At 44.1% G+C, this 11,003-nt stretch overlaps 1 long non-coding RNA gene across 1 annotated transcript; it reads right to left on the bottom strand.

Annotated features, from left to right (window-relative positions):
- Positions 1–1,236: 1,236 nt before the first annotated feature.
- Positions 1,237–10,737, bottom strand: LOC138110393 (uncharacterized). Its single transcript, XR_011150913.1, has 2 exons — positions 10,025–10,737; positions 1,237–4,114 (listed from the first exon to the last, which is right to left on the bottom strand). It is a non-coding gene; the product is annotated as an uncharacterized lncRNA (long non-coding RNA).
- Positions 10,738–11,003: the final 266 nt, after the last annotated feature.

The raw sequence follows: 11,003 nt of genomic DNA, 5'->3' as shown, positions 1-11,003 counted from the left end.
GGGCCGGCGGACCTCTGCTGGCCGCTGGACCCGTGCTCCCACTCAGCCAGCGGGGGCTGGGGAACCAGCGGGGACCACGCTGTTACTCTCGCGAGGTGGTACTGTGCTAGAAAAAAGGACTAAGTGGACCAACAGGCCCTTCCCCAGGGGTGGGGATGCTGCAGCGTACCGCATTTTGCACCAGCTTGTGCGGGAATGGCTGCAGGCTAAGCATACCCTTCCTGCAGTTGGTCCACAGAACTCTTCTGGTTTTGTTAGTCAAAATGTTTACCCTATCTCAAAGATTTCTTTTTGTGATGGATAATAATTATAATTCATAAGCTATTGTTTTAAGCAGGAATTAGCCTTGTTACCTTTTGAAACCACTTAGAGAGTTAATGTTATTATAATTGGAATTTTCCAAAGCCTAGATTTATATGCATTCTGTGAAACAGTGAAGTATTTAAGCAGTTAATGATATTACCTTGCTTTTTTTTACTTGGTGCGCACTTGTTGTTGTATTAGATGTATTATTTTACTGTTCATAGTAAGAAAACTGCATGTTATGTTACACATTTTCCTGAATTTAGTAAACTGAAAAATGTTTGTGTTACATATTGTTAGAACAGAAAAGGGGGAATGCAGAGATGGGGTGCACCCCCCGCGAAAGATTGTAAAGAAGTTTACATGTTCTTAATTTTTCAATCGCATTCAGAATGATATTAATAAAGTTTTAAAGCAATTTTATAAGTATTTTAGAGAAATCCTCTCAGTCAAAGCTTAAGGCTCTGGCCAAGCCATAGCCCTGGCTGACTAGGGGTTTATACCATCAGACCCAAGTGTTTCTGCTCTCAAAGTGTAATCAAGTCATTTTGACTTACTAATTTAATCTCACAAAAGGTGGACCCTCTTTCAAAGTAAAAGTCTTGCCTAGGAAAGACTTTCTAAAGTCCTCACTATGAAACAGGACCTTCCAGCAGTTGTAGACTCTGAGTGATGGTAAAAGTTTTAGACTTTTCATTGTTTCTCAAAGTTCAATCTGTTTAATCACTGTAACAGAGCTCATTTGATTAGGGCTGCAGACCAAACGTTCTATCACGGTGTCCTGCAGCCATATGGAGGAGAGATCTAGCAGGCAGGCATTGTGCAGCACGATTCCTTTCTTTAATTACTTTACAAACTCTTTTATAGACTTTTTTCTTCATAGTCTAATTGGTCATGAAAGGCAGGAAAGGACTCCACTACTAGAATAAGTAGTAAAGTAGGTATGTTTTATTCCAGCGCTGGGACGCATGGGGGATAGCTCCTCCAAAATCATGCGTGCCTACAGCTGTTTTCAGCTCGGTATTTATCGGGTTACAAGTTCCATATTCATTAAGTTTCCTAACAAACTCATACATATTCATCACCTAGCCCCGCCCAGCCTCGCTTCGTATTATAATGAACTCAAAAGTCATTTACATCCGCATTGCGCTTGCGCAGTGTTGTCTGGTGGTTGTGGTAGGGGTCTCTCGGGGGTCTTGTGACGAAGTCAGGGGAGTCTTCCTCGTCTGAACTTTTCACCTTTCTCTCCTGCGCATGCTCTTTTATACCTTTGGCCTGGGTTTAAGCTTTGGGACTGGTTTGAGCTAGTTTTGGGATGAAGCAGGATGCCTGTCTGAGACTCCCCCTGGTTTTATCAGCAGTCTCTTATCTTCTTCTTCCTGCTCTGGTATGCTGACCAAGCTAGATGCATTGTTCCTAACAAACGAATTCTTTTGCTCCCCATCCCCCTGATTCAGTCCCCCCTTTTCTAAAGAGTTAGTAAATTCTTTTACTAATACTTAAATTCTTCTCCTAATGAATTTTTTGGTAGGCATCTCTTAATGTTTTCCCGTGTGCGTTTGACAAAGTAGTTAGAACTGATAGTCTTTTTAGTACTCTATAGTTCCAAATAAGTAACGCGATAGACAGCGCAAGACAGGTGCTAACCAAGGTTAATAAGACAATTATGGGGTGACATAACGTATTTAGGATACCAGTTGCGGTAGGTGACCACCCGAAAAGTGAGTCCCACCAGTTATGACTTGCGTCTTGTCTCACTCTTTGCAAAATTCTGCTGATTTCTTGTGTGTCATAATGGACAGTGACTAAGGTCTTTTCCCCGTTTCTTTGGATTTCTTTCAAAATCTCCATGAGGTCCTGATGTTTTACTAATTGCTTTACTAATGTTAGGTTCATCCCAATAGGTGTGGGTAGCAATTTATGGTAAACGGTATAGTTAGACCTTATTAATTGATGAGATACGACTGGTGCTAAATACGAAAAGTCACACCCAACAATCTTGGCAAAATTACAAATACAAAAATTAGAGTGATTCCTGGCAGTTACATTTATAACATTGTCATCTATCATCATTGAAGTGCAGGTAGTTCTTAAGCACACACAGCTTTGCCCAACATATACGAGTACAGTTTTCGGTGAAGTGTCTGGGTGGATCTCAAAGTGACATATCCCTTGTTCTGTATCAAGACATATGTCTCTGGCATCAAGTGTATTACTTTCACAGATAAATCCTTGTTGTTCCCGTGTAATACAAGATTCTAAATTCACTGTTTGCCATTTTTCTCTTACCATCCGAGCCCATACTCTATGTTCAGAGGGGTAGAAAACTGTCCCTTTATGGTTTAATCTCAATGCGACAATAGGATGAATTACATAAACTGTGGCATTCCGTATCGTAAGTACAAAGGCAGTAGCTATGTTAGTCATTGGGCTATAAGTGAAATTTACCAAGGTCCACCAGGATTGGAGTTTTCTTTCTAATTTAGTAGCATTGTTCCAAACAGCCTCTCGGATCTCAATAGGAAATACACCTTCATTACCCTCTCTTATGATTAAGGAAGCTGTGGACTGCATCCATAATTGAGCTTGTATGCAGCTAAGGGCTAATGAGACATTGTCCTGAGCTGTGCCAAGTGTGTTTAATATCAGTTCGTGATCCAGGTTGCTGATTTTTGCAAGGTCTGGGAGTATTTTTGAGACTTGCCACTGGCTGTTTCCTAATGCTAATAGGGAAGATTGTAGGGGCTGTTTTAATTTGGTCAGGTCACTGGTTGCCGTGGCCAGTTTATTCATCAGTATCTCTGAATCAATTCCATTTATAACTCCCAGTCCTGTTCCTAGCATGCCACTCAGGTCTCTTCGCATTCTGCCCTTGAGGGGGGTTTGCTTTTGCAGCCAGGCTGTCCACCCTTCAAGGGATGTTTGAATTAAAGGGGAGCAGGCTGGTTGGATTTCAGAAATGTTAATTTGCATTAGTAGTTCTACACGCTTAAGAGACCATTCTGGGTTAAACAGCAGTAATTGTTGGCCTGTGTTCCTTACTACATAAGGGCCAATCTCATAAACCTTTGGCTCAGATTTAAGTGGTGTGACCTGGGTTCGGATCTGATTGCCAGAGTAGGTCATAGTGGGCCTAGCCATGGCATTTATCTGGAATTTGAATGAGAGTCCATTACTGCCTTGGCCCCAAAGACAAACCACTTCCACAGTCTGTACTAATGTAAAATTATACCAACAGTCTGCTTCACTTGCGTAACTACAGATTTCACGGTGTTTGTCTGTAGAAGTAGTTGAGACACTGATTTGGGTTGCTTTTCTGTGAGTAGTCCCGTTAATCATTGGCATCCAATCTTGATTTTTTCTCCTACAGTCCCCTGGAGCTGCCAAGTTCTTTGTTTTTCCCACTCTTGCTTTGTATACACTTGGTTTCCGTGTATGACTACAGTCAACAGGTTTAAATTTTTTAAATCAGAATATTTCCCCATGAGTCCAGTAACCCGCATGAAGGCTTGAGACCATATGTCTTCTCCCCTAGGAATAATTTCCTGGCTGATGGTTACAATTATAACTGTGAGAAAAACAATTTTCCGGGTTATACTTGCGTGCCACCCTAACATTTTCATTTTGTTCGAGTAAACTTTAATTTCAGTTCATCCCCAGGGGTCACTTTCCAAGGGGTCTCTGGAGCCTTCTTTACTCGGGTATGGTGAATCCAGGCACTCTGTTCTCTGATCTTAATCGCGGTGTAAGTCGTGAGGAGCACCTGGAATGGTCCTTCCCACTGTGGTTCTAGAGTCTTTTCTGTAAGAGACTTAACATATACATAATCTCCAGGCTGAATGCCATGTACAGGACCGTCTAGGCCTCGACTTCGAGTTCCAGCCACATGTTTTCTAATTTCTCTAAGCTGTTTATCTAAAGCAATCATGTAGGTGGTTAGCATTTCTTCCCCTGTTTGGGTAGATATTCCTTTCTGTACCCCATATGGTCTCCCATAAAGTATTTCAAAGGGACTTAGCTTCTCCTTAATCCTGGGCTTGGTCCGAATTCGTAACAATGCAAGTGGGAGAGACTGGGGCCAGGGTAGGTTAGCTTCTTGCCCTAATCTCACAATTTGCTGCTTAATCATATGGTTCATTTTCTTTACTTGGCCACTTGACTGGGGATGATATGGAGTGTGGAGTTCCCAGTCTATGCCTAAATGTCGGCTAGTTTGTTGTACCACCCTTGAAATAAAATGTGGTCCCCTATCTGATGACATTGTGGCTGGAACTCCGAAGCGCGGTATTATTTCTTGTAGTAACACCTTTGTTACTTCTCGAGCCTTAGCGGTCCTAGTAGGAAAAGCTTCTGGCCATCCTGAAAAAGTATCTGTTAGCACTAACAAATATCGATACCCCCCTTTTCTTGGAAGTTCTGCGAAATCAATCTGCCACTGCTGTCCTGGCCCATGGCCTCTCCCAATTTGGCCTAATTTTGGTTTAGGGGTATTTTTGGGATTAGTCTGGAGGCAAAGGTTGCACTGTCGAGTTACTTGCATAACAGTTTCGTATAAGTTTCTGGCGATAATTTTCTCAATTAAGTAATTATATAAGGCATTTGTTCCCCAGTGTGTTTTCTGGTGTTCCTCTCTAACTACGGCCCATAGCAAATGAGAGGGAACAACTACTTTTTCCCCTGCAGTGATAGCCCATCCCTCTTGGTTAAATGTTCCCTTTTCATCTTTAATCAATTTCTTGTCTTTCTTATTATATGTTGGCTTACCCTCTAGGGAAAGTTGTCCATCTGGGATCAAGGCCCCAGTTGTTGTTACTTCACCTTTTACTGCTTCTTTTGCCTCTCTGTCCGCCAGTTCATTTCCTTCTTCCAATTCTGAGCTCACCTTTTGATGTGCCCTTATGTGCATGATTGCTACTTTCTCAGGTAGCTGGACTGCTTCCAACAGCCGCATTATTTCTCGTGCATGTTTGATGTTTTTTCCATGCGAATTTAACAGTCCTCTTTCTTTCCAAATGGCCCCGTGTGCGTGTACAACTCCAAACGCATACCTTGAGTCTGTATAGATGTTTATTTTCTTTCCTTTTGCCATCTCTAAGGCACGAGTTAGGGCGATTATTTCAGCCTTTTGTGCAGAGGTGTTTGTTGGCAGGGGTCCGGATTCTATCACCTCCTGGCAGGTGGTAACTGCATACCCAGCATGTCGCTTTCCACTGACGATGTAGCTGCTCCCATCAGTAAACCAGGTCTCTGCGTTGTCTAAAGGGGTATCCTTCAGATCCGGGCGGCTGGAGTAGGTGGCTTCGATGGTCTCCAGGCAATCATGGCGTACTGGTTCTCCTTGATTTCTACTGAGAAAGGAAGCTGGATTGACAATGTTAGTTACCACTATTTCTACATCATCTTGTTCCACCATGATGGCTTGATATTTCAGGAACCTTTGTGGGGAGAGCCAGTGCCCACCTTTCACTTCCAGCACCGCAGACACCGTGTGGGATACCAGTACAGTCATTCTCTGACCCAAGGTGAACTTGCGTGCTTCTTGGATGTTTAGCACGACTGCTGCAACAGCTCTGAGGCACCCAGGCCATCCTTTGGCTGCTGCATCTAGCTGCTTAGAGAAATAAGCAACTGCCCGTCGGTATGGGCCCAGGTCCTGTGCTAGTATTCCCAGGGCGATCCCTTGCTTCTCATGGGAAAATAGAAAGAATGGCTTACTCACGTCTGGGAGTCCTTGAGCTGGAGCTGACATGAGGGCATTCTTTAGCTGGCTGAAGGCCCGCGTGGCCTCCTTTGTCCACTGGAGATCTCTGCTTTCCTTTGTAATGAGTTCATATAATGGTTTCACGAGCAGCCCGTAATTGTAAATCCACAATCTGCACCACCCCGTCATCCCCAGAAAAGTCCGTAACTCTTTCGCTGTCTGGGGCTTTGGGGTTTGGCATATCGCTTCTTTGCGATCTTGCCCCAAAGTTCGTTGCCCAGCACTGACTTCATAGCCCAGATAGATCACTTTCCGTTTCACCACCTGAGCCTTTTTCTTGGATACCCTGTACCCTTGGAGTCCCAAGAAGTTTAAGAGGCTTACCGTCCAGGCTGTGCAAGCTTCCTCTGTTCGGGTAGCTATTAGGAGATCATCCATGTACTGCAATAGCTTCCCTTCTCCTGGTGGGGGTTCCCAGGACTCTATGTCTTTTGCGAGCTGTTCTCCAAACAAGGTGGGACTGTTCTTAAATCCCTGAGGCAACACCGTCCATGTGAGCTGGGTTTTGCGCCCACTCTTAGGGCTTTCCCATTCGAATGCAAAAATTTTCTGGCTGGCTTCATGGAGAGGGAGGCAAAAGAAGGCATCCTTTAGATCTAAAACGGTAAACCAGGTTAGTTCTGGTGTTAAGCATGTTAACAGAGTGTAAGGGTTTGCCACCACAGGATAGAGATCTTCAGTTATCTTATTAACAGCCCGTAAATCCTGGACCACCCGGTAAGATCCATCGGGTTTACGGACAGGCAGGATAGGAGTATTAAAATCAGATTGGCACTCTTTTAACAATCCCAACTGTAAGAATTTTTCAATTATTGGGCCAATTCCTTCCCTGTCTTCCCTTTTAAGGGGATACTGTTTAATTCTAACTGGTTGTTTCCCTTCTTTGAGTTTGATCTGTATTGGGGTTGCATTTTTGGCTCTCCCAGGTACATCTGTGGCCCAGACTCCTGGGAACACCTGGCTTATTATCTCTTCCCTGATTTCCTCCACAGGGCCTTTGGTTGTTAATATTAGGCTCAGTATCTCTATGTACTGTTGGTCATTTACCTCCAGAATAACTTCTCCATTCCTAAAAATAATGGTTGCTTGTAATTGTTCTAATAAGTCTCTTCCCAAGAGTGCTTTTGGAGAATTGGGTAAATATAGAAACTTGTGAATACCCCATTGTTTCCCAATTTTATATTTCAATGGCTTACAAAAATAAGCTTTTTCAGATTGGCCAGTTGCTCCGTGTACCACAATATAGTCATTCTCCACAGGCATCAAAGCTTTATTTAAAACTGAATATGCTGCCCCCGTATCCACCAAAAATTCTATTTCTTTTTCCTTGTCCCCTAGCTTCATTATAACCAGTGGATCTGCTAGGGTGGAATCCCCCGGTCCTCTTCAGTCTTCTTTCACATGTGCAACCACCCTCCCCCTTCCTCGGTTTCCTCTGTTCTGGCGGTCTTCTTGTCTTCTTTCTGGGCACTCATTTTTCCAATGGCCAGACCTTCCACAAATCGCGCATTGGTCTCTACCTAGCCGGGGTGGGCCCTGTCTGGGAGGTCCTCGTCTGGGGGGTCCTTGTCTAAGTTTTCCTCTATTCCCTTCTTCTACCACTGCTACTAATCTCCTCATCCCTTGCTTGTAGCTTTCTTCTCGATTACTGAATACCCTCCAAGCTGCATCTAATAGAGTTTCTAAATTCCTCCCTTCTGGCCCCTGAAGTTTCTGTAATTTACGTCTGATATCTCCTGTGGATTGTCCTATAAACAAAGATACCAGCTGTTGTACCCCTACCTCGGTCCCAGGATCCAGCGATGTGTTACGGCGCATTGCATCCCTCAGACGATCCAGGAATTCGGATGGTGACTCGGAAGGACCCTGTCTTATTGCGTACAAAGCTGACCAGTTTAGGGTCTTGGGAATAGCCCTTTCCACCCCTTTTGCTATCCATTCTTGATAACCTTTTAATTTCTTTAATTCAGCTGTTCTATTCGGATTCCAGTGTGGTTCCTGGAGTGGGAAGTAATCTTTTACATCTAATTGTTGCGTTTTGTAATAGTCCTCTGCCAAGTCTCGAGCTGTTTTCAAAACTAACTGTCTTTCTGTCTCTGTTAGTCCACCTAATAACAATTGTATATCAGCCCAATCTGGATTATGCTGTTTAATTATAAGTCGCAAGCGCTCAGCAGTACTTGCTGGATCATTTCGGTAATTTTTGGCAATATTATACCATGCATCTAGGTCAGCAGTAGAGAAAGGTACTTTAATCAACATTGTATTCCCATCAGGTGCCACCGCCTCTCTCAGGGGTGCCATCAGTACCTGTTTCCTGGTTCGGGACGAGACAGGACTGCCCGGGGGAGAGGGGGTTGGCGCTGGTGTTCCTTCCGAGTCCGCATCCTCTTCCTGTCTCCTAAGGGGAGGCTTAAGCAAATCGGTTAATTCATCATCATCTTGTCCCTGAGCTGCTGCTTGATAGACTTTGTCTGACCTTATGCATCTCTGACCTATGCTGCACGACGAGCAGCAGCGCTTAATTCTTCTTTGGCCCTTTTTATTTTCTTTTTCCAGAGCTAACACCATAGGATCACTGGGGGGTTTGATTCCACAGTCTCTCTGCCATTCAGGGTGTTTTCGGAGAGAGAAAAATGCATCAGCGTAGGAAACTTCTTCCCATTTACCTTCCCGCCTCAAAAACAGCATTAGCTGAAGCAAAGTATTATAATCTAAAGTTCCGTTAGATGGCCATTTGGCTTCATTTTCTAATTTATACAGTGGCCACCACTGGGTACAATATTTTATAAGGGTTTTTTTATTTTCTGTGCCTCCAGCTCCTACTATCTCCTTCCAATGGGCTAGAATACAGCCGAGTGGGCTTGCTCTGGGGATTTCCTTACTTTGTCTGGTTCCCATCCTATTTGAGCTTACCCAAATACTGTGCCACCCCCTTCGGGTCACCTGTATCCTATGCCTTTTGCCAAGGCTGCTTGAAATCTCCCTTTTTTTTTTTTTTTTTTTTTTTTTTTTTTTTTTTTTTCCTTTCTCCGACTTCCACAAGATCTACACTGAACTTACACCCACACACCAAGCAGGGAGTCCTCTCTATCACTCGAGCAGATAGGACACATGAATGGAGAGAGTTTTGTCCCCTAGCGTTATCTCGTTTCCACCCAAATCTTTCTTCACACTTTCTCACAATTCTTTCCCAATTTTCTTCCCGAACCTCCCAAACCTCAGGCACCAAATGCGACTTCCCACACACAATCTTTAAAATCTCAGGCTCAAAATACAAACTTTACACTGCATTACTATCCATGCAACTTGCTGTCCTCCCGTTGAAAAAGGTTCTGATACATCCACAAGAGCAAGCTATTTCTTGTACTCTTTCAAACTTTAAATTCTCTGCTGCTGGTTGTTCTTAATCAAAAGCCACTAATATTCCTGCAGAGGTTCTTCCAGTCAAGATTCCAAATTCAACGAACAAGCACTCTTCCAAACAAATGTCTCAATATCACACTCTCAAATATCACACGGCAACATGCAAGCTTCCTGTTTTACAAACGAATAAGCGACCTGATACACATCTGCACGACCGAATACACATCTGCACGACCGAATATACATCCACACCCATAAAAAGCAATCCGACAACAACCAATGTCTGCACAAACATATAAACAACATTCAAACCAGCTACTAGTAGCAAAATGTTCGTAACACTCGCTTGTAATAGTTTCAGGGTCCCGCTTGTATTTTTCTAACACAGTAACAAGTTCCACCGGGACCCCCCTTTGGAATCACCCAATCCGCCCCCAGGATTGCTAGCGGCCGCTCTATCGGTCAGCGATTCCCCCTTGCCGGCCCCACCTTTTCCCTCACAGGGACTACGCTGCGCGTGGGACGTCTCCTCACGGCTTACCAGCAGCCCTGGCCACGCGTACGACTTACAGGCACCTTAAATGCAAAACATACCGTTTGTCCGCAGCTTTAGCAGGTCGTTGTCTGTCCGCTGCAGTGAGCGAGCTGAGGGGAGGAGATCCTCCAGGAAAGCCCTGGGGCGCGCCTAGGATGTCCGCTCCTCAGCCGATCCTGCAGCCGGGCAGAGTCTCTCCTGGCTGGCTCGCCAAATGAAAGGCAGGAAAGGACTCCACTACTAGAATAAGTAGTAAAGTAGGTATGTTTTATTCCAGCGCTGGGACGCATGGGGGATAGCTCCTCCAAAATCATGCGTGCCTACAGCTGTTTTCAGCTCGGTATTTATCGGGTTACAAGTTCCATATTCATTAAGTTTCCTAACAAACTCATACATATTCATCACCTAGCCCCGCCCAGCCTCGCTTCGTATTATAATGAACTCAAAAGTCATTTACATCCGCATTGCGCTTGCGCAGTGTTGTCTGGTGGTTGTGGTAGGGGTCTCTCGGGGGTCTTGTGACGAAGTCAGGGGAGTCTTCCTCGTCTGAACTTTTCACCTTTCTCTCCTGCGCATGCTCTTTTATACCTTTGGCCTGGGTTTAAGCTTTGGGACTGGTTTGAGCTAGTTTTGGGATGAAGCAGGATGCCTGTCTGAGACTCCCCCTGGTTTTATCAGCAGTCTCTTATCTTCTTCTTCCTGCTCTGGTATGCTGACCAAGCTAGATGCATTGTTCCTAACAAACGAATTCTTTTGCTCCCCATCCCCCTGATTCAGTCAAAGGATCAGCCACCCCTTGGGGTGATTGGCTAAAATCCTAAAACATCCATTGTCAAAATATTTTTCTACCGTACTATAAACAAAGCTTTGCAAGGTCGCAGGTGTTCATAGCTTATAGAACTCTACTAATACCTTCCTTGAGAGAGAAAAATATCTCACGGGACTAGAAAGAAGCAAGAGAAATTCTTGCTAGCTGCATATTTGTATCCACAGTGTTCTAATGTTAAAAGTGTTTTGTTTCATAATTCTTATTTGTAT

The sequence above is a fragment of the Aphelocoma coerulescens genome, chromosome 4A, assembly GCF_041296385.1.
Source record: "Aphelocoma coerulescens isolate FSJ_1873_10779 chromosome 4A, UR_Acoe_1.0, whole genome shotgun sequence".
NCBI lineage: Eukaryota > Metazoa > Chordata > Aves > Passeriformes > Corvidae > Aphelocoma > Aphelocoma coerulescens.
This window is presented reverse-complemented; position numbering and strand designations above follow the sequence as displayed.